This window comes from Crocuta crocuta, unplaced genomic scaffold (assembly GCF_008692635.1).
Source record: "Crocuta crocuta isolate KB4526 unplaced genomic scaffold, BGI_CrCroc_1.0 scaffold218, whole genome shotgun sequence".
Taxonomy (NCBI): domain Eukaryota; kingdom Metazoa; phylum Chordata; class Mammalia; order Carnivora; family Hyaenidae; genus Crocuta; species Crocuta crocuta.
In genome coordinates this window covers 1,012,537-1,037,450 of record NW_027533170.1, presented here as the reverse complement: position 1 = coordinate 1,037,450, position 24,914 = coordinate 1,012,537, and the positions used below count along the sequence as shown (strand labels likewise).

The following is a 24,914-nucleotide window of genomic DNA, read 5'->3' as shown; positions in this document are numbered from 1 at the left end:
TGAGGAGGAGGGACTCTTTAAGCTGCTTGATTGATAGTAGATATTCGACAAATCAACAAATATTTGCTGAATAAGTGAATGTATGCCTGAATGCATGCTTACCAATTATGAGGGTCACTGACCTAAAAGGTCACAGACATTAGTAGAAGCCTATATATAAAATGTCCATAAGGCAACATCTAATAACACAAAACCCAGTAACATATCTTCTCAGTGGTATAGGAACTGTGTGCTAATGTAAACAGACTAGGGAGAACTGGATCTAGATGATCTAGGGGAAGATTCATAGGGGAAATGGACAGATGCATGATTTCAAAGAATTGGGTTAAACTTTTTGGGCCCTAGTTTGCTCATTGAAAATCATGTTTTTCCAACTAGGTGGCAACTTAGATCTATAGGAGTCTAGGCAAAAAGGAGTTTTTGAATGGACGGTAAAAACCTGAGCTAGATAAGAAAAATTGTCTTGATAATTTTTAAAGGTAAGGCTGTTTTGAGCTCTACACTATACTATACGATGGCATGGCTGAAATTTGAGTTTGACTGATGAAATTTAGCTGAAATTAAAGAAAATTTAATAGAAGTAGAATTAACAGTAAAAGTACTTTTTCTGGGGCACCTGGGTGGCTCAGTCAGTTAGAGATCGGCCTCTTGATCTTGGCTCAGGTCATGATCTCATGGTTCGTGGGTTTGAGCACCACATTGGGCTCTGTGCTGGCAGCAGGGAGCTGCTTGGGATTGGGATTCTCTGTCTCTCTGTCTCTCTCTCTCTGTGTCCCTCCCTTGCTTGTGAGCTCATTCTCTCTCTCTCTCTCTCTCTCTCTCTCGATAAATAAATATTTAAAAAAATAAAACTACTTTTTCTGACCAGTGTGCATAGAAATGCATAAGGGCAAGTGAACTGTTACCTCAGATAAAATGACATAGCTTTGTACCACACACAGGTACAGCTATGGGCAGGTCTTCAATCCAGCCAACCAAGTGTGGGTTACCTTCTGTTTTCTTTAAGTAAACTCTTTTATGTATGAATAATAAAGATACAGAAGAATGTACATAACAAAGTTTGCAGCTCAATGAGATTTTGCACAGTGAATGTACCTGCATAAACCGCTACTAGGACTAAGGGCAATAAATTTTACCATCACTACAGATCCCTCCTCGGAACTCCCTGTTACCCACCCTAGACGTTACTGACCCTGAAGGCTACAAGTATTAGGATTTCCAGCACAGGAGATCACTTTGCTTGTTTTTGAACTTCTCTAAATGAAATCATGTATTTGGTACTATTTTTCTTGCTTCTTTCAGTGAACATTATATGTATGTGATTTGTAACATCTATAATTGTAATAACTAATATATTTGAATTTAAATATACTTACTGTTGTCAGCTTTCTGATCTTCTCACTTTTGCCTTTTTATTGACTAATAAAGCATTTCAAAATTATTATTCCTTTTAGTTATTTGTTTTTACCCTGATTTAGTGATTTAACTTAAACATGTCTCAGGATTCCTGCATATTCTTCTTTTAAAATTTTTTTTCTTTTTAAAAATTTTTTAATGTTTATTTAGTTTGAGAGAGAGACAGAACACGAGCAGGTGAGGGACAGAGAGAGAAGGAGACACAGAATCTGAAGCAGGCTCCAGGCTCTGAACTGTCAGCACAGAGCCCGACGCAGGGCTCGAACCCACAAACCATGAGGTCGTGACCTGAACCAAAGTTGGATGCTTAACTGACTGAGCCACCCATGGGCCCCAGGATTCTTAAAAATTCTTAAAATATTCTACGTTCTTAAAAATTATTTAGGATCCCAATGATCTTTTGATAATGCAGGCTATGTATTTTGATATTTACTATACTACAAATAGAAAGTTGTAAAATACAGGATTACACATATCCCCAGTAGTCATCTGAGTGAAGATGATATCACATGACATGTTGCCTCCTGAAAACTCCACCGTATACTTGTAGGAAAATGGGAGCAAACAATCAAATCATATCTCAGTGCTTATATGAAAATAATTGTCAGCTCACAGACCTCCTGGAAGGTTCTGCTTTGAGAACTGCTACTTTTCAATTCCAAATGAATATGTAATTTATCACAATCTACCATAGATGAGCATTTTTGTGTATAATTTCTTTCCCTTCATTATGGACTGGATTGGGTGACTCCCTTTTGAGGATGAGAATGCAGCAAAACTGATAGGATGTCAATTCCAATATGAAATTATAAAAAGACTTGTGTGGTACATGCTGTCTCACTCTTGTCTAGAATCATGTGCTCTTGAAGAAGCCTGTTTTTATGTTGTAAAGCGGCCATTTGGGGCAGATATCTCATGGATTGTTTAGAAGCAAGGTAATTTCTCAGTTGAGCCCTGAGATGAAGACAGCCCGTGCTCAGCCTTGATGGCAGCCTTAAGAGAAACCCTGGGTCAGAATCTTGTAGCTAAGTCATCTCATGCTGCTAACCCACAGAAGCTGGGGTATAATAAATGTACAGTGTTTGAAGTTACCAAAGTTGAGGATTGTTGTACAGTACTAGTTTACTGATAGATCTCTTTTCCATGCTTTACTCTCAAACGTCTGTGCCTTTTTCCTTAAGTAATGGCTTTTTAAAAATCCTGTGCATCATAGACTTTAATTCATATTACATAGTCCATTTGAATATTTAAATTTCTATTTTCTTTCTATTTGTTTTCATTTTAATACACTTGCATTATACTCTTTTATTTTCTTTAATTGACTTGTTTTGGATTATTGAATTTTTAAATTCTGTTTCATTTTCCATCTACTAATGTGTTATTAATTATTCTTTTTTCTTAGTGGTTACCCTAAGGATACAATGCACATACATAACTTTTAATCCACTAAAAAAATTATTGTGTATATTTTTTCACTGATACTTCCCAAGCCAAAAAACTATTAACTGTCTTTACTTTCTTTTGTCTCCTGTTTGCCTGTGTTTTAGTTGTATGCACAGTTAAAATAGCCTAAGAAATTATAATCATGGTTTTGTATAACCAGTATTTATTATATTTACTTAGATGCTTGCCCCTTTCTGTGTTTTTTACACCATTCTGTATTTTCATGTTTCCAAATTGGATCATTTTTCTTCTACTTTAAGAACTCTATTCTTTTTTTCTAGTGTAGGCTTTCATGTAACACATAATTCATTTTTGTTCTCTTAAAATGAGCTACTTTTATCTTCGTGTTTCAAGAATATTTTCAGTGGAAATAGAAATTTCATTTAGCATTTCTTCTATAATCAGCATATTAAAGATGCCCTACCAACAGTGGAATATCTTTTGACTCTCATCTTTTCTATTTACCTAATTTGGTTTTATTCCTGCTTGTATGTGGATAATACACCTTTTCTTTTTTCTTTTGTTATTTTTAAGTCTGTATTTTTTTAGTTGTGTTTTTTAACTATTTTACCATATGGGTCTTTGGTTTCCTTCGTGTTTATACCATTAAGTGTATGCCAGGGTTCTTGAACCAATAGGTAGGTAGATATCTTTGATCTGTTCTGGAAAATTCTCGGTCACATGTTACCTTAGTCCCATTTGCTCCTTCTTCTCCTTCTAGAACTCCAGTTACTTTCAGTTACTGAATCTCATGCTTTTCTTATAGTCTCTCCTGCCCTTTCTGCCCTCATGCACCACTGTTCCCTTCTTTGTACATCATGTGGCTCTTTTCTTTTGATTTGTATATGAGTTTACAAACCCTTTCTTTTACTACATCTCATCTACTGTTAAAGTCATCTGTGAAGTTACTAATTTTAGTTTTTTAATTTTTTTAATGTTTATTTTTGAGAGAGAGAAAGAGCATGAGCAGGGCAGGGGCGGAGAGGGAGAATGCAGAGCCAAATCTGAAGCAGGCCCCAGGCTCTGAGCTGACAGCACAGAGCCCGACATGGGGCCCCAGATTCACAAACTGTGAGATCATGACCTGAACCAAAGTTGGACACTCGACTGACTGAGCCATCCAGGAGCCCCTTGATGGTCTTCACTGGAATAAGGATAGAATCTCAACTATGCTAGACATTTTACTTAACACATAGAAATGGGAGAAAATTGTCTTTTTTGACAATAGAAAAGAATTTGGACGTGGTCTTTTCCTAATTGGAGTGTATTAACATTATAAATGAATAATAAAGTTGTCTGACAATATTTTTAGTAAGAATATTAAAGTAAAAGATGTTTACGGACTGGTAGTTAGGTTCATTCTCCTTTCTGGCTGCCATATAGAATATATTAGTTTGGAGAAGGAGAGACACAGTAGATGCTAGAAAATCTAAGTTGATGTACATTTATAGGGATTATTGACTGCCCTTCCAAGTGCTTAGGGTTTTATTTCATACAAAATGAGGAGTTACATGACTCATATAAATTACAGTTAGATCATACACTGTAATCCATGATTTAGAAAGACACAGCTTTTACAAAATACAAAGAAAAGGAGAGGGATGTTAAAATTGAAGAAATTATGGAGGAGAATGTTGAAATCGTTGAAGTAAGTGAAATTTGACATGATGCTGAGTTAAAGCAGTGTCCCAGGAATTGAAAAGATGAAACAAATTTACATAATATGTCAGGAGAGTGGTCAACTGGTCTTAAGGACATGTTGGATTTGGAAAAGAAAGATAGAGAAAGCAGGTAAGATACTAAACTATGTAATAAATTCTTTTAATTTGTATGTCCATAGACATTCCCATATAAAAGACAGTTGTGATCAGAGCTACAATCTCAAAGTCTCTCTACATTCTGTCACAGGACATTAGAGAAAAAGGAAAAGGCAGAAACTGTGTGTGTTTGGGGGGGGGGGTCGTCTTTTATAGAAGAAATGTATATTTGAATAAAAGGCTAGATAGAGTCTTTGTGCCGAGCCATGGGTAATGCAGTGGACCCAGGGAAGTGCCATCAGCACAGAGAAGACCTACAGCATGCAGTGAGTGGACCCAGATGAAAGCTGATGATTACTTCTCTCCCTGCTTAATGACTTAGCCTCGGATACAAAGCCAGCTAGTGCTGGGGAGGCATCAGCTAATAACTGTGACCAGAGAATAAGTCAGATGAAAACTAAAGAAGGATAAACCTGTGCCTCTCAGCTGCATTCATGACAATGTCAGTTTGATGTGCTAATTCTGGCAAAAGAACTAACATCCCAAACGGGCTGAAGATTGGAATGACTATTTTCTAACTGTTCTCATGTTGCTAGAGCAATGTAGTGATTTCTAAGGAGTTCTAAAACTTTGAGTTTATGGGGAAATACTTAAATAATAATTCTTAAAATTTTTTATAGTTTATTTATTTTTGAGACAGACAGAACATGAGTGGGGGAGGGGCAGAGAGAGAGAGGGTGACACAGAATCTGAAACAGGCTCCAGGCTCTGAGCTGCCAGCACAGAACCTGATGCAGGGCTTGAACCCACAAACCGCGAGATCATGACCTGAGCCCAAGTCAGACGCTTAACTGACTGAGCCACCTAGGCGCCCCACTTAAATAATAATGATGTCCAAAGTAATAAATACTAACAATTTATTAAATAATGATTTCCCATATGGGAAACGTAGCTTTTCAAGTGAAGGAAAACATTAAGACATTGTTTGGAAAAGTCAATGAATTGTTTAGAAATGGTTGGCTATATTGGGACACCTGGGTAGCTCAATTGGTTGAGCTTGACTTCGGTTCAGGTGATGTTCTCTTGGCTTGTGGATTCGAGCCCCAATTTGGGTTCTGCGCTGACAGCTCAGAGTCTGGAGCCTGCTTTGGATTCTGTGTCTCCCTCTCTCTCTGCCCTTCTCTCCTCTCTCTCAAATATAAATAAACATTAAAAGATTTTTTAGAAATGGTTGGCTCTACATTTGGAATTATAAACGTATCTTAGAGGATTCCCATATAATTTATTACACCACGTGGAAGCAAATAGCTATGCATTTGTAGTTAGGGATCCTCACTACACAGTTTCCAAAAATCAATTGCAGATGAACTTTGGACTTAATGGGGAAAAAGATACCCAGAAGCAATTTTGGGAAAATATGCATGCAATTTTGGTGTAGCAAGCAAGACCTTTTGTCAAAAGACTCAGCAGATTATCAGCATAAAGTTAGTGATGAATAATTTGGCTCCTTATCCTTTTAAGCTTTTAAGCAATACAAATAGACAAAACCAAGATAAAAAGAATTAACAAACTAGGAAAGTAATTAAACATTTATAGTAAATCATTATATTCAAAATGAAAAGCTTCTACAAATTAATTAAAAAACAAAAATATATCATCCAATAGAAAAAGTGGCAAAACACCTGAATAACTGACAAAAGATGAAATAAAGAGAATGTAGGTTCAACCTACGTATAATCTAGGACAAGTAAATTAAAGTAAAATTAGATAGACTGAACATCTTATAAATAATACCACAGTTCAGGTGAGATGAGGACACAAAAGAACTCTTCTCCATCACTCTTGGTAATGTAAATTGGTACAATTATATTGGAAGAGAATTTTGGAGAATTGATTTATACTGCAGCTATGATCTATCTATCCCACTTCTTGTTAATCAATAAAGAGAAATATTCAATAATGTGCCGAGGTAGCATCTACAGAGATGTTTAGTGGTGCTCTCTTTATCAAAGTAAAAAATTGTAGACTAGGGGTGCCGGGGTGGCTCAGTCGGTTAAGTGGCTGACTTCAGCTCAGGTCATGATCTCAAGGTTCGTGAGTTCGTGCCTTGGCTTGGGCTCTGTGCTGACAGCTCAGAGCTTGGAGCCTACTTTGGATTCTGTGTCTCCCTCTCTCTCTGCCTCTCCCCCACTCGCTCTGTCTTTATCTCTCTCTCTCTCTCTCTCAAAAATAAATGTTAAAAAAATTGTAGACCATCTAGCTGTCTATCAATATGGAAATGAATGTTGTAAGTAAATCTCAAAAACAGGTTAAAGGAAACGTTGCTAAAAGATAACATTCCTATCATTTACATGAAAAGAACTAACATAAAATCATGTGTGTGCATGTGTATTGGTATAATAAATGTCTGGAATATAATCCTTAGAAACATTAATCCCTAAACAGTTTATCATAATTCCCTCTTTTTAAATAATTTTTAAAAATATTTATCTTTGAGAGAGAGAGACAGAGTGTGAGCAGGGCAGGGGCAGAGAGAAAGGGAAACACAAAATCCAAAGCAGGCTCCAGGCCCTGGGCTTTCAGCACAGAGCCCAGTGCGGGGCTCAAACCCATGAACCACAACATCATGACCTGAGCTGAAGTCAGATGCTCAACCAACTGAGCCACCCATGAACCTGCTCATAGTTACCTTTTACAAGCAGAGTAAAATTGGCAGTGAAGGACAGAGGGAAATACATGGTTTTTTTTTCTGGATTATTTGAAATTTTACAAATACTATATACATATGTAAGTAAAAATAAAAATTATAATTTTGATATGTAAAAATCATTTATAGATGAGTAATTTACATATTGCAAGAACTGTAATTATAAATGAACTAGGATTAGTAATCACAAAAGATTGAGGTATAATTTCCTTGAAGTTGACTGTGTTTTTTCTTTTTTATAAGGTTTGCTTTGTTTATTTTTGAGAGAGCGAATGAGTGAGCAGGGGAGGGCAGAGAGAGAGAGGGAGAAAGAGAATCCCAAGCTGGCTCCATGCTGTCAACGCAGAGCTTAGTGTAGGGTTCCAAATCAAGAACCATGAGATCATGACCTGAGCTGAAATCAAGAGTCAGATGCTTAACTGACTGAGCCATTCAGGCACCCCAAATATGGTTTCTAAGAATGGTGGAAATAAAACTGTCTGCTGTTCTATTTGTTTTCAGAAATTTAACATGATAATCTCTTGAGGATAGCACTCAACCACAAATCAGTAACATAAGAGAACACATGTATGTGTGTGTGTTTAGCTTGTTCAGGTTACTTGAACAAAAATCGCATATATTGGTGGCGTATAAACAACCAACACTTTTTTTCTCACAGTTCTGAAGCTGGGAAGTCAAAGATGAGGGCAGTGGCAGTCATGGTGTCTGGTGAGAGCCTTCTTCTTCTCCAGCTGATTATGCGGTGTCCTCAGATGACAGACTGGGTGGGCTCTCTGGTGGGAGTCTGGTATCTACAGGCACCGATTCCATTTGTGAAGGCGCTGCCTTCATGAACTAAGCACTTACCAAAGGCCCCATGTCCCTATACCATCATTGGAGATTAGGATCTCAGCACAGGAGGGTTGGCAGGACCCAGGCATTCAGACAATAGCTGTCTGCATAAACAACAATAACTTGAAAACCGTTTTCATTATCTTCACTTGACTTAATAATTAAACCCATCTCCATGACTCTTCACCCTCTCTTTGTTCAGAGTCAGATATGCTCACCTGAAAAATGTAGACATTAACTGAAATCTCAGGTTTATACCCTCTCACGTGTTTCAGCAGAAGAAAATAATTTTAAAAATAGACTAAAATAATTTATTAGTAAACCTTGTTTGCTGAAATCACCATTTTACTTAAAACATAATAGATATTTTAGGTATGCACGCCTAAACAGACACTCTGGACTGTCACAATATGTCTTGATTTTTTTTTTTTAAAAGTGTGTTTTTCCTTTGCTATTTTATTTTTGTTTTGAAAATGGAACCAGATTTTATAGTATACAAAAAGCGTCTTTTCAGTGCGTCTCTTAAAAATGAACACATCTGATTTTATCTTATTATAAGAAGGTTCCGACCACTAAAGCCAGGTAGAGAGTGAAATGACCCGTGTAATTGAGGCACCGGTAGATTTAGTGTGATGCCAAACTGAGTCCAGGTTTTGCCGGTGGAATTGGTTAGGTTTACCTTCTCAATCCTCAGGATGTCTTGTGGATTCTAGGTGATTGATTGAAGATTTACAGCGGTAAGCGCAACAGAGCTTCTATTATCCATCTCAAGGACACAGTGTATGGCTGTGAGTCACTGTGAAAATGGATCAGTGTGTCTAAGGGCTGAAAAACATTTTGTAGCAGGTAACAGTTTTTCCGGCTATTCTTAGTCCTCTGCCACACTTGCCTATAATCTGCTGGAGAGCAGGAAATTAGCATGGCATTGCTCTCTATAGTGCCTGGCAGGGCTCTGCTCTCAAAAAGTATTTGCCGAATTAATTAAAAACACAGCTCAGCATTGTGGAATCACTTATTGGTGATCATGAAGATGGCAGAAAATAATAACTTGGCCACACCCTGGGAAGCTAAATCCCTCTTCCTCAGCTTTACTTTCATTAATAAAGAAAGTATTAAAAATGATGAATAGATGAAGAGTTCATAGTAACTCAGGCACTGTGGGGCAAGTAAGTATGATCCATTTAAGTGTTCTTTTGTCTCTTGCTTATTAACCAAAAATTGGTGACTCACCATGATTGAAGGGGATGATTAGTTATTCTAGTATTGATTTATTGATTCACTGATTGATGTATGTATGCAACACAGGCCTTGGCAGAAGAACACATCTTTTATTTATTTAGAAAAAAACAACCTTAATGTTTATTTTTGAGAGAGAGAGAAGAAGAGAGACAGAGTGCAAGCAGGGAAGGGCCAGAGAGAAAGGGAGACACAGAATCCAAAGCAGGCTCCAGCCTCTGAGCTCTCCACACAGAGTGCCAACATGGGGCTTGAACCCACAAACCCTGAGATCATGACCTGATCTGAAGTCAGATGCTTAACTGACTGAGCCACCTAGGCACCCCTTAATTATTTTCTTGAAGTTTATTTATTTATTTTGAGAGAGACATAGACAGCACAAGTTGGGGAGGGTCAGAGAAAGAGGAGTGAAAGAGAATCCCTAGCAAGTTCCTCACTACCAGTGCAGAGCCCTATGTAGTGCTAGAGCTCATAAACCATGAGATTATGACCTGAGCTGAACCAAGAGTCAGATGCTTAACCAACTGAGCCACCCAGCATGCTGAGAAGAGCAAATATTTTACACCTGGTTCCTGATCTAGACGTGTCTTTGTTAAATAGTCGTCTTTAAGAACAACTTTTTTGGAAATTGGGACCACTAAGTAAACCAAAATATTTAAGCTTCCAGATAAATTAATTAAGTGGTCTAGTGTTTTAATACTTTTCTCACTGGAGCAACGGGGCATTTTGACTACAATTCTCACTTGGACCAACTAGATAGTCCGAAGTAATATAATAAAATGAATCATAAGTAGTTTTCCTCTCTTTGTCTCCCACAGGTAAAACCACAACTGGTCATTTGTTATTGAAACCATTCAGAGATGGATGGGTTTGGCTGTCACTCTGTTCCAGAGCATATTGTACACACAAGCAGACAGTTTCTTTAGGAAACTCAGCCATCATGCTGGTTGTTCTAGGTTAGACCTTACACATTTTTTTTTCTTTTTACATTTTCTTTCCTTATAGGGAAAAGACATTTAAAAAACCCTAAAAATTTCACATACTATTCAAATTAGAAGTGTATTATTAAAACTTGTTATTTTCTCAGTTTTGACCACAGTGTACATTTGAACCAACTAGATTCTATCATAAGAATGAATGATACTGGGGTGCCTGGGTGACTGACTTGGTTAAGTGTCCAACTTTGGCTCAGGTCATGATCTCACAGTTGGTGGGTTTGAGCCCTGCTTCGGACTCTGTGTTGACAGATCAGAGCCTTGAACCTGCTTCAGATTCTGTGTCTCCCTCTCTCTCTGCCCCTCCCCTGTTCATGCTCTGTCTCAAAAATAAATAAATGTTAAATTTTTTTTTAAAAAAGAATGAACGAGGGGCCCCTGGGTGGCTTGGTCGGTTAAGCGTCCGACTTTCGCTTAGGTCATGATCTCGTGGTTCGTGGGTTCGAGCCCCGCGTCGGGCTCTGTGCTGACTGCCAGCTCAGAGCCTGGAGCCTGTTTCAGTCTGTGACTCCCTCTCTCTCTGACCCTCCCCTGCTCACTCTGTCTCTCTCTCTCTCTCTCCTAGAAGAAAAAAAAAACATTAAAAAAAAATGAACGATACTGAGCTTTGCTTCCTTTTATGCAACCTTGTATAAAACTAATATTTTAGCAAGCACAATGCCATTTGGCAGGTATATAAAGAGTTAAAAACATAGTGTCAAAAGATTTTTAAAAAGAATTCCAAAGCACATAAAAGTCAACTATTAGAAATCAATGTGAAAGAAGTCAAGGACTAAGAAAAATTACATTCATTCTGATATTTTAGTGAAACAGCAAAACAAAAGTGACATTTATTTGAAGGTTGCACATCACGATGTAAGAGGATTCTTTCTTTTTGATAGAATCATTGTCTAGGACCTAAGTTAAGGACAGAGTATCACATTCTAGAGAGAAGCGAGCACATTTGGAGTCCTCACTGGTTCTGATATACCCAGCCTCATTCTTTGCTTCCTATCCATGTAACAGAAGACAAAGAAATAGGGAACGAGAGCTGAGGCTTATCAGTTCTGAGAGTCAGGAGCTTCAGATTTAGAGGTAGAAATGCACTGACTTTGTGCTTTTTCAGATTTTCCAAGTCAGAATGGAGCCCCCCCCCCATTCTGAGAGCATTGCACATACATTTTAGACATGACCCTGGCTTCTCAGTCTGTATTTATATATTTGCCCCTCTGTGGGATTGCGTGCAGGAATCCATGCCTCTTGGAGGACAGAGGAGAGAGAGATGGCAGTTTGGAGAAGGGACATCAGTGGTGCAGACTGAATTGCCACCTGCGTCGTGCTGTGACATACGAGTTTCCTCTGGTTCACGTGGTCACCACAGAAAGTATCCAGGCAAGTCACACTGGAGCAGCAAAAGGTTGTGGGCTGCACCTGCTAGTTCAGGAAGCGAAGGGGGTACTGGAAATGTTGAGCAGGACCCAGAAGAAATCCCAGCATGCCGTCAACAAAGGGATCCACAGGGCGAGCGTCTACAAGGTGTATCCCCAGAAACAAAGCTAAAGTGGGGCGTTGACGAGTTTGCAGGTGTCCTGCGTCAAGGATCTGTAGGATGGTTAGCCCCCAACCACTGTCCTTAAATGAATGGCATATGCACCCAAATAGGCAATCAGGTTTTGGATGCTGGTCTCACAAAAGGCAGCATCCACCCGGTTTAACCCTTTAAGGAGCTACAGAAGCACTTGTTAAATTAGAGCCTTGCCCATCCCTTCTGCTGCATTCCGATTCAAAACACCAGGAGAGAAAAGGAAGAGGTAAGGAGCAGACTCCTGCACTGTTCCTCCCTTAGACCATGATAAAAGCCTGAGCTGGGATCTGGGAAAGCTTCAATTTGGAGTTTTCTATTAGATTAGAAAGGACTTGATGATAACTGACAGTGACCTGATCCCCACAGAATCTGCTTGATGAATTTTTACAGGATGAGAAAGAGAAGCTGGGGGCAGTAACAGCAGGAAAAATAAAGCCTTCACACCATGGCACTCCCACTGATCTGAGACCATCCATATACTATTCCCATAACATCTTCCTAAGACTAGGCAGACTTCATGGTTATTCATCCATTCATTCATTAAACATGGTGAAAAACAATGACCCCAAAACAAAAAGCAAAAAAAAAAAATTTATTTCAAAACTCCTGAACTCTCCACTCTAAGGTCAAATTTTAATCCATTTACACCTTCCCACAATGCTTTTCTTTTCTGCTGTCTCCCACAAGGGTCTGCTTCTACATGGAACTCTTACAGATCGTCGTGTTTCAGTTATTTCAAAGTCAGAATGACAGTATTAGTTTAATGCTTAATATGTTGGCTGTCTCCTTAAATGAGACAATAAACTCTTGGATGGTTAGACTCTATGACTTATTTCTTTATCTTCCTATTACCAAAAGCAGTTCCATAATAACAACAGACACTAATGTAATGCTTTATGTATTTAGTACTTTGCCTCTTATTTGAAGAAGATAGGAAAATATAGGAGTCCCAGCTCTTGACATTTCAGTGTTATGCTATCTACGTATAGAGGTGTAAAAGTTTTATTTATTGTGTACTGTATCCTTTTTCTTCTTAAAAACAGTATATACTGGGGCACCTGTGTGACTGTTGGTTGAGTATCCACCTTCAGCTCAGGTCATGATCTCGTGGCTCTGGCTTCAAACCCCATGTCAGGTTTTGTGTGGACAGCTCAGAGCCTGGAGCCTGCTTCAGATTCTGTGTCTCCCTCTCTCTCGGCCCCTCCCCTGCTCATGCTCTGCCCTTCTCTCATAAATGAGTGAACTTTAAAATTTTTTTTTAAATTAAAAACCATATACCATACAATATGAGTTTTTTCCAAATATTCTTATGTTTTTGGTATTCATATACTGAGTATTATCTCTCTGGCATCTGATGGCTAATACTTACTTTTCAAAAAGTTTTTTGTTATCTGACACTACTGAGTATTTCATAAAAGTATATAGCTCAATAGTAGTTGTTTGTTTATCCAAACTGATTAGTCTTCTCTTTAAAAAAAAAGCACTTAAGCCAATTATTAATTATTATATTTATTTTTGTCTTTTAGAATCTAATATTACTGGTTTCATTAAAAATTTTTCATGTTTTTTTCTTTTTTGGGAGGGGGAGAGAGAGAGAGAGAGAGACAGAGAGAGAGAGAGAACAGGAGAGGGACAGAGAGAAAGGGAGACACAGAATCCAAAGCAGGCTCCAGGCCTGTCAGCACAGAACTGTCAGCACAGAACCTGACATGGGGTTTGAACCCAGGAGCCATGAGATCATGACCAGAGCCTAAGTTGGACACTTAACCGACTGAGCTACCAAGTAACCCCTTACCCCTTTGATTATTAATACTTGCTTATTTCTTTGTTTTCTATCTTTAATTGTGTAAGACCACATTTTCTTTGTTAAAAGTTTGGAAGTTTTATATTTAACTCCGTTAAAAGTTTGAAATATATACATTCAGAAAGAATATATATGGGTTTCACAAAGAGTTCTTATCCATAGACAAGGAAAGAACTTCCTGCAAAGAAATTTTTAAAGAAACAAGAGCAGATAAAAATTGTTCTGTGATTGTGTCCTGTGAATCTTGTTTATTCTGTATATTGGACACACACAGACACACACACACACACAATACTTACAATTGTTAATACTTACATAGTATACTTTTAAAATTAGTTGCTAGAAATTGCTAGAATTGATTTTAGACCGTTTTGCTCTCAGGCTTGTGCTCTAACCTATAAAAATTTCTGTAATAGTATATATATGCTATAGGTCTAGAATATTCCTATGCAGAAAAATGGCCCTCTGGGACCTCAGAAGGAAGGGGTGCTCAGCAGAGCATCAAATCAGACTGAAATAAACCTGCCAAGGACAGTATGCCTCAAAAATGTCTGTGAATTTTGCTTCATCTCTATGCCTGAATCGTAGTTGTATTTGTACGTGGGGTCCACCCGGTCTTAGAAATAACACAAGAGAAGCACCTGGGTGACTCAGTCAGTTAGTCATCTGACTTTGGCTCAGGTCATGATCTCACTGCTGGTGGGTTCGATCCCCGCGTCGGGCTCTGTGCTGACAGCCTGGAGCCTGCTTTGGATTCTGTGTCTCCCTCTCTCTCTGCCCATCCCCCACTTGCACTCTATCTCTCTCTCAAAAATGAATAAATATTGAAAAAATTTAAAAAGAAATAACACAAGAATTTCTAAAAACATTCTTTAACTCAAGACTTTCCTGAAGATGCTTTTGAGTTATTTATTGCTGTGCTCAGTCCACAGTTTAAAACAGTGATTTTTTTTTTTTTATTTCTCAGAATTCTTACCGATTCTTCTCCTGATCTTTCTTCATTCATGTAGCAGCGTTTGGCAAAGGAGTGAGTCGATTGGAGGGTAAGATGGCGTCATACACGTGTCTGGTAGGGGTGCCTGCTGTCAGCTAAGGCCTCTTCATTCTCCTTCGCATGGTCTAATTCTCCAGTAGACTAGCTTGGCTTCTTTACCTGGTGCTCTCAGGAAAGCTTTCCAAGAAAGCAAGGGGAGAAGGATGCAAAGCCTCTTAACATCTAGCCCTGGAGGTGTCACACCATCACTTCTATTTCATTCTGTCGGACACATCCCAGCCCAGATTCAAAGAATGGGAAAGTAGACTCCTCTGCTAACAGTCAAGGAAAAATCAGAGCATAGCAGATGCAAACTGGATTGGGAAGAACTTGTGGCTGTAGTTCGGAATCACAATAGACCACAAGAATTAGTGGAGAACAGCTAATATGGACATAATCATAATCAACACTTTGAAAGAGGAGTGAAGTACAGGTGTTGATTTCCAGTTGCTTCTCATTAAAGTTCTCATAAAATCACTTGACCCATTGTGACTGAGGAATGTGTCTTCGTGATGACAAAGTTTGTATTTCTCTTCTTGCACTGTTCACTTCTGCTCCTCCCCTTCTATGAAGCAGGTTCAATAGCCAACCCTTATTTAGTCTTTAGTAAGTGCCGCTTTACAGTTTAATTTTTACAATAATCCACATAGGTAGTAGGTATTATTCCCCCACATACACTTTAAACGTGAGTAATCAAATATTCATAAGTAGAAGTAACTTGTGAAGCCATGTAGCTAGAGGGAGTGGTAGAACCGGAATCTGAACCCAGACAATCTGGCCCCAAGTCCATCCTGTTTACCGCGATGATTATTGTGTCCCTCATCATTCCTGGGGTTTTATTTTTATCCTCCCTGGGAATCAGATATATACTGCTGGTATCAGGGTTTAAATTCTCAGCATTTGTCAATGTACTTGTTGAAAATACATATTAAAAATAGCATCTTAATCAGTGTGAAGTGTGAAGCAGTAATTATTCATTACCTGGAATAATTACTCTGCTTGGGCCAGTTGTTGAGTCAGGGCTGTGGTGCATAGATTTGTTGTATTTTCCAGGCATCATGGCTTTTGATGGGCTGAGAGTGCTCAGGCAGTGAGAGGCGGCATTGCAGCATAGTTAAGAGAGAAGCTTGGAACAAAATGTAAGGATTGGAATTTTGGCTTCTCCCACTTACTAGCTCAGGAACTTTGGGGATGTTACTTAATTACGAGTGATAATAATAGAGTCTACTTGATGGCACGATTATGAAGATTAAAATTAATGAATTAATATTTGTAGAAGTCCTTAGAACTCCATCTGGCATATGTTTGTTAAGCCATTAAAAAAAATGTATTCACTTTAGGCCACTGAGCCAGAGGCACATGTTATGTCTGAGTGTTCAAGAGTTCTGGAGAGAGTCAGATGTTGGTCCATGAGTAGGTTTTATTCGTCTTACTTCTTATTCTACAGGTCTTCCAGTTGAAAGGTGTTTGGCACCGCTCGGCTAGGGATGGGGTCAGGGGTAGTTTTAGCCTCCATTTTATTGCCCAGAGAGCCACTGATTGGCCTTTGGAGCAGAGATGCTTTATCCCTATCTCCACCCAGAATTGTCCCCAGGTGAGTTTCAGGAATAAGGAGAACTTCTCTGACATAGCCCCTTCTAGGCTCTGAGTGACCTGGGTGGCAGTAACCTTTAGCCCCATTAAATCTCATCAGCTTTTTGACTCTTCAAAATTCTACCCATGGATGGGGCACCTGGGTGGCTCAGTCGGTTAAGTGTCCGACTTCAGCTCAGGTCATGATCTCATGGTCCATGGGTTCAGTCCCCATGTCAGGTGCTGACAGCTCGGAGCCTGGAGCCTGCTTCAGACTCTTTGTTTCCCTCTCTCTCTGCCCCTCCCCTGCTCACACTCTGTCTCTCCCTCTCTCTCTCTCAAAAATAATAAATAAACATTAAAAAAATATTCCACCCGTGGATGACATACTATAACCTGATTGCCATGGTTGCCAATTGGACTATTTTGTCTGCCCCCACCCCATGTCTTTTCACAGTGGGCCCCAGACTGTAGTAAGTCAGGTGATCAGATATTCAGAATTAGAAAATATGGTTCTCTGGCATTTACTGACTGCTAAAATTTGAAATTACTTAACTGAACTACCTCTCTCTTCAATTATAAAATAGGGATGATGATAAAACAGTACATATTGAGGTTTTTATCTTATCACAGTACCAAGTATATAGTTAGCTCTCATTAAGTGATAGCTCTTATCATCTGTTAGATGTAGTAAATGATTCGGTATTTGCATTAAGTTCCAAGGGACTGGTTTTCACAAGATGTATGACAGGAATAGCCCTGTATAAACAATCTTGTGGGGTATGGTGGAGAAAGTGTGCAGGGAAAGTGAAAATCATGCCCATTTGAACTTTGGGAAAATATACTTAAATATTTCATATAGAAAGAATTTCAGTAATTTATCTTTAGAAGAGCAACTTAATTTTTAATGTCTTACTTTAAAGCTCATATATTAACTAAGCATAAAATGTATATCACATTGTAAGTTAAATGAGCTACTCTAAAACCTCAATTTTAATTTATAGAGAAAGTTGATACTTTTATTGCCACTGCTTAAGTAATTACAGGTGTGGTTGCTTTCCTTACCTCATACAGGGTCTAAAATAATCTTCCTAAATTTCAGTCTCCTAATCTGTTAAAAAAAATTTAAAAATAAAAATCCTGGCTTACAGAATAAGATACTCCATTTAAAAAACAAATAAAATCCTGTGATCTGAGCTGCTGGGCAATAAATGTTATAACACTACATTATCATTATCACGGTGTAAATCCAATACAGAATGATCAATTCTGCAACATTTAAGCGAGCTGTTTAATGTCAGAGGCAGAATTCACAACAATGGCAATTTAATCTCCCTCTTTCCTTTTTTCTTTCTAATTTAAATAGATCAAAACCAAGAGCAAGAGCCTGAGAGAAATGTATTTATATTTACTAGAATCTAATGCGACTAGAATTTTATGCTTACAAAATGTATTTTAAAAAAAATATTTTTTGAAATGATAGTCAGTTCCAGCATCTGAGATAAAAGTTCATTTAACAACTTTGAATTTGGCTCCAAAATGAGGATACATACCTACTAGAATTCCAAATTGATTGTTGGGAAAAATTTCAAGCATTTGAGGGTAGTATTAGACAATCCGTCATCTTAGAATTGGCAACAATGATTGTGATCATTAAGACCAAAATATTCATGATTTTAGGTAGATATAGTGTCCTCTTAGCTAATATTACCTTCAGAATACACAATTAGCATTGGATTTGCATATTTATTACAAACAGGAGAAGTACAGAAAATGGAATATAAATGAAGTGAAGAATCTCACCATGTTTAAGCTAGTTTGAAACATTGTACTTGGCTTTTTTTTTTTAATGAAACAAAACAATACTTATTGAGAATCTACTTTGTGGAACTTCTTGAGAAGAGTTCTTGAGATACTCCAATTTTTTATTCTTTAGTTTTGTTGGGTAGAATACCATTACTATTATTTTATAAGGTGTTAGGAGAAAGAAGGATCAAGGGTAAAAATGTTTGGAGAATCTTTGGAGAATCTTAGATTAAAGAAGGCAAAAGAACTCCTTTACTACAGAATTTCTAGTTCTGATGGAACTTTCTGAAGGAATTCGGGTGTTAAAAACTTTCTCAGGTATAAATGGACAGAGACACCCATACCCCAGGAATATTTATCAACATATTAAAGAATCCTAGCTCAAAGTCAACTCTACCAGTCTACTCTTATGAAATGGGTGACTGCAGATTGGTGAATTTGAGTTTTACCCAAAGATAATATTAGATTTGTTTTGGAATAAGATATTTTTACTTCAAACAGGCTTTTTTCCTAAAATATTATTTTTTTCCACCCCAGTAGTATATTCTTTCTTTGGATGCTACCATCTGGAGATTGATAACTTGATAATGTATGATTAGATTTAATTGGTTAATGTTGCTTATGACAGGGTACATTTTCCCAAACTGTAAACGAGCTAAAGGAATTCCTTTTTTTTTTGTTTTGTTTTGTTTTGAGGAAGAGAGAGAGTGTGAAGTGGGGAGCGACAGAGAGTGGGAGAGAGAATCCCAAGTGGGCTATGCACTGTCAGTGCAGAGCCCGACATGGGCCTCGAGCTCACGAACCATAAGATCATGACCAGAGTCAAAGTCGGACACTTAACTGACTGAGCCACTCAGGTGCTCCAGAGCTAAAGAAACTCTTTAAGCAAAAGTTCAATGAGTTTCTCAAGTAAAAATCTTTTACGTTATGAATACTTAAAATATATATAATAACATATAATAATTAGTACGTAAATTTTTTTTTCCTTCTTCAAATGGACAGGAAATCTTCTGTATTTGTAAGATTTGTAGTTCATGGTTTCAAAAATTCACATCAAGGAATGCAAACTCTCCATGTTGTTTTGCACTTGTTGATAGTACACTCTGATCACACCATGATGTGCTAAATCCAGAAGTGTTTCGTTACTAATGCACATTATCAATCATGGTACTAAAATCTTAAGTATAGGCAGTGGAGAAGAGAAATATTTTTATCTTGGTTATAGATCAGTGCTTCAGGATTTCTTTTTTAACAAAAGCCTCTGGGTTCTCTCTCACGTGAACAAAGAGAAACTCCAAAAAATGAAATAAGCAGTAAGAACTACTTTCTTTGCAATTCTGCTTTGTACATTTGTTTCAATATAATAACAATTCTCTAAATATGACAGAAACTCTCAATCTAGACATATAGACTCATAACCTACATATTTTATCTCATGTATTATAGTTTAGTGTTTTTATTCAAATCAACTTGGAAATATGCCAATTCTGAAGTTATTCTGATACTAAGTTTTTTTGTTTGTTTGTTTTTGTTTTGTCTTTTTATTATTTATTTTGTTTTGTTTTGTTTTAGGTAAACCATTAGGTAAACCATTCAAGGCTACCTGGTGGTAACTGGTAAAGATGACCAAGGCCTCTAAAGTCCATGCCCCTTTTTTTAATGTTTATTTATTATTTTGGAGAAAGAAAGTTTATGGGGGAAGGGCAGAGAGAGAGGGAGAGCGAGAGAATCCTAAGCAGGCTCCATGCTGTCAGTGTGGAGCCTGATGCGGGGCTTGAACTCATGAACCGTGAGATCATGACTGGAGCCTAAATCAGGAGTTGGGTGCTTAACCGACTGAACCACTCAGATGCCCTAGTCTCAGCTCTTTTAATTGGCTGGACCTTTGCCAAAGAAAATGCCCTCCTGTCTAGTCAAGTCCACTGAAGACTTCATAAGTTACAACAATATGAGGTCTTTCTCAGTAGGAGCAGATCCAGGTTTTAAGAAATCTGAACCATGTACAATTTGGAGAAGCACTCTCTAATACACTTTTAATTTCAGTCATTCAAATGTGCTAGGCCTTTCTCCTTAGAGGATAGCTTGTAGTTTTGAGGTAAATATGCCTTTGTATATTCTAGTGTGATGTCGAGAATTTGGTCCTGAAAAAGCATCACGGTAGAGGCAGGCTTGGAGAGCTTTGCCAGCTCTGAGATTAATCTCTCTGGATTTCAATTTCCTCATTGCAACCCAACCAAGTGTGTGTTAGATGTACTGAATTGGTAAGGTTCCTTCCAACCAACAGTTTCTCTTTTTTAATTGGAAATGTCATCATTTCTGGAATGAAGAGAACTTCGTGTTAATGTGGAAGAAACAGAACTTGTGAGTTTATCTGGGTGTTCTAATTTACATGTTTTTTTCCTGATACCCAGCTCTGTTTATTTTTTCACATAGCAATATAGACAGTTGTTGACTATTCTCAGGAGTCTCAATTTGGTAAGATCTGTTTTTGTTTTGTAGTAATATTTTCTTTTTTTTAAATGTTTATTTATGAGAGAGAGAGAAGGAGGGGGGGTGGGCAGAGAGAGAAGGAGACACAGAATCTGAAGCAGGCTCCAGGCTCTGAGCTGTCTGCACAGAGCCCCATGCAGGGCTCATACTCATGAACCGTGAGATCATGACCTGAGCTGATCTCAGCCAAATGAATCACCCAGACGCCCTGAGATTTTTTTTATAGTGCAGCACTGTAAATGTATTTTCTCTTCCTTATGATGTTTTATTTTTTTTCTTTTATTTTTATTATTTTTTTAATATTTATTTTTGAGAGAAAGCGAGAGAGAGAGGGAGGGAGAATGAAAGGGAGTGGGGGAGAGAGAAAGGGAGACACAGAATCTGAAGCAGGCTCTAGGCTCTGAGCTGTCAGCACAGAGCCTGACTCGGGGCTTGAACTCAAGAGCCGTCTGATCATGACCTGAGTCTAAGTCAGATGTTCAACTGACTGAGCCACCCAGGCACCCCTGTAAGTACTTTCTAAGTGAAGGTTCTGAGTGCTAACCCCAGATCATGACTAGGAAGTGGGGATGATAAAGTGGAGAAGGAAAAAAAAAAAGAAGTTGAAACCATTGACACTATTTGCTTTCTCTTATGTAATTTCTGGATATAAAGGGCTGACCCATTCACAGCTCCTTACGAACCTGGTGTCTTGGGAAGTCTAAGCGATAGGTCAGTTGTCTAGGTTGGTGGGTTTTGGCAGCCTTTGGGTGCCAGATTGGAGAATGTAGACACTGTACGAATACCACTGATAAGAAAGTGGTTTCAAAATTATTTTTGCACAATCAGTATAAAGCTTGAGCCTCTTTTTTCTTTCGTCCTATTTACATATGTGAACATACAGAGAAAAATTCTTCAAGATATGCTAAAGTCTTTGCCTTTGTTTAGTGCCAATTTGTCATGGTTTTAAATGACTTTTTAAAAACTATATGACAGCCTTTATTAAAAGCGTTCCTGGAAAAAAATCTTAGGCCAATCCTTACAGATTGGGAATTTAATGGAGGTGGAAAGTATGTTTTATTTCTCATTATGCTCTCAAAACCTATACAAGTAGCTGATATCAAGTAGGCGTGTTAATTAAATGTTGACTGAGAAAATAAATCATTTCAAATCATTTCAGATTACAGAGCACTACCACCATTCAAAATGCATGTTGGTAGCAAAAGCCTGTACATTCTTTTATGATTAAAATAACATGAAACTAAAATATATGTAATATCCTTAAACACATAGGCAAAGAAAAGGAAATTTTATTTATAATTCTACCATTAGCTATTAACACTTGGGGTTCAACTAAGTTGTCAAAAGTAGTTTACTCCATATATATATTATATTTATTAATTATATATATAGATATATAAATTTTCCTTAAATCTTAAATTTCCTTAGATTTATGTACTACAGAGGAATATACATCTTTTAAAAGCTCATTAGAGTAGGAAAAATTTAAATAAAATATCTTTACTCTGCAGTAGTTGTCCATTTTGTGAACAACAGAAGGGTTAATTTATAGGTTAACAATAGCCAAACACATTGAACACTCTCTCTGGTTTCAATTATGCAGCTACACAGGGCAATGTAACAGTCTTAAAGGAGGAAGAATCAAAAATCTTTCTGAACTAGCCTTCTATTTTCGGTACAATACATTTCTGTGGGATGGATTAGACTCTTGCCCATAGATTAAATTTGACAAGATACCAGACTGCTTTTGTATTTTTACCTTTAATTTAGTATCCTTTTTGATAAATGTGGAGCAGAAAAATATATTTTTGGTTTTTTTTTCTGATGGGGAAAATCAATTGAATAATATTTCAAAACTCTGCCAGGACTGTGTACCTAGCTTACATTATTTTATAGATAGCTGGAGGGTATTTTAGCCTTGACATTTCACTTGTCCTGGAAATAGTGATGATACATGGACTGGCAGTACATAGAGCTCCCATTTTTCTTTCCAGAAGTGCAGTGTGATTAGCCTTTTTATCTGCCTAAGACTACTGCCCAGGGAGGCATGCATGTCAAGGCCAATACAGCTTTGATGAATCAGCATCAAAGATACTATGGCTTAAGTTTTGGAAAGCAGGTGGAGGTGGATTGTTTCCTGGTGTTTTTGTTCACTCATATCTGCCCGTTTCGGGGATAAGGATTGAGAAGGCACTTTTAAGTGGGCTCTCCATAGTGTTGATGCCCTTTGGAGATAAAAGAAATCCAAAGAAGATACATGTGCTTAAGTAAGGCCGTGATAGACCCTGGTGCCCCTGAAGTGGCAAGAAACATAGGCTATTCTGTGAAGCAAAAAATACAGCCTTATCTTGTGACAAAAATTTGAAGAAAGGTTTTAGGATAAAACTCCAAGTTATGCAAAACTCCGAAAGGGCATCAAAATAGGCCCAAACACAAGCAGAATAGGTGTTAGGTAAAACCCAGGTGCCTATGAACAGCAGCTAGAGCGCTTGATGGAGAAGCCTGGGGGTTACTGACCTCAGTGTTTAAATCCATATAATATTTTTGATTTATAACTCTCCTTAGTTCATCGGGGTCCTACACCCTGCCTTACCTCTGTTAACCTGGTCTTCATCATTACCTCCTACCAGAGTAGCCCATGGCCCTATGGCATATTCACTTTTGGGCAGTAGTCTCTCATACAAATAGTTGAGATACCAGAAGAGATGGCCACGCTTAACAGATTGCCCAAAGGAGTTTTATCCCCTCGAGTTTCTTCACATTGGAAAATAGAATAATTAACTTATTAAGCAAAAGTAGCATTCTTGGGATAGGCAGGCACCAAAAGAAGCTCACAGGTCAATCTGTAGCATGCCAAGGGCCCCACTGGACCCAGCTGTGAAACATAAAGAGTCTAGGTTCATGAGAGATTAATTTGTTTAACTCATCTCTTTTTTCCTTTGCTATATACCTGAGGAAAGTTAAATGGTTCACGCTTTATTTTTAATTTTTGAAAAGTAGATCAAAATGGAACTCAGATCCACCTTATAAAATGGCAACGTGGTGGTCAAAGAAGCACTAATTGTATTAAGGGCTAGCTTGAAGGGTGTTAGCTTTTCCATAATATCCATTAATATTATCCACCCTCACATTCTCACTCCAAAGAAAACTCATGTAATTTCATCATCCAGATTCAGACAGTGTTTTGCTGTACAATGTGATTCTTAAGTTTATTTATTGAGAGAGAGAGAGAGAGAGAGAAAACATAAGCATGTGTGTGAGCAAGGAAGGGGCAGAAAGAGAAGGAGAGAGAGAATCCCAAGCAGGTTCCGTGTGGGTTCAGCATGCAGAGCTGAATGGGGGTGGGGGGGGGCTCAAACTCACGAAGCCATGAGATCATGACCTGAGCAGACATCAAGAGTAGGTCGCTTAACTGACTGAGCCACCCAGGCGCCCATGTGCAGTACTCTAATACATGTATCTCCTGCTAATACTAGATTGCCACCAAGAAAAATGGAGACTGAGGGAAAGGTGGAGTCCTAGAAGAAGACACAGGACTCCACTTGCCTTCATGGTCCCTGCATCTGATTTCTTGTCTCCCTCCTCCTCCTCCTCCTCCTCCTCCTCTTTTTATTGAGGATATTTATAGACTAGGATAGCTGCAAGATATTTCCTGTTAATACCCCAGGGAATCATCACATACCAACTTTCAACTGAGAGCCTGTCCAGCTTGCATATTAACCATGGTTATACAAGTTAATGATATATTGTGAAAGATTTCAAAGTATTTGCTTAGAATGGAATTTTAGGTGAAGTTATACACCAAATAATTCAATAAGGAAGGGCTTCTTTCCTCTTGATCTTCATCATACACACTCTCTGTCTGCTGTAATCCCTCCAAGTAGTGACCAGTTGCAAACTGAAGGCTAAGATGTCTGCAGGAAGTGGTGATTCTTAACACTGTGCTATCTCACTGTGTGGGGTGGAGTGGCAAATACATGTGAAGAACAGAAGGTTTCTCTGCCTCACTGGGACATTTGTATATTAAGGGGAGGAAAGTCCAAATAAGGAACACATCTATGGGGGCCTAGGTGGCTTGGTTGAATGTCTGGCTCTTGATCAGCTCAGGTCACAATCGCGAGGTCATAAGATAAAGCCCCTACATTGGACTTAGCACTGAGCGTGGAGCCTGCTTAAAATTCTCTCTGTCTCCCTGCCCTTCTCTCCCTGCCTGGCTCACTCTGTCTCTCAAATTAAAAAAAAAAAAAAAAAAAGGGAAGA

At 38.1% G+C, this 24,914-nt stretch overlaps 1 protein-coding gene across 5 annotated transcripts in view; it reads left to right on the top strand.

Moving 5' to 3' along the window:
* Positions 1-24,914, top strand: part of PRR16 (proline rich 16) — a 787,493-nt gene that overhangs the window by 436,288 nt on the left and 326,291 nt on the right. For 3 of the 5 annotated variants that reach the window (XM_077746358.1, XM_077746356.1, XM_077746353.1), the window contains exons 5-6: positions 11,612-11,756; positions 14,721-14,796. The exons of 1 other annotated variant lie outside the window; for it this stretch is intronic. The gene's annotated coding sequence lies outside the window, so the exon portion shown is untranslated. The remainder of the gene's footprint in view (positions 1-11,611; positions 11,757-14,720; positions 14,797-24,914) is intronic. One more of the 5 variants, XM_077746354.1, reaches the window with a different exon arrangement.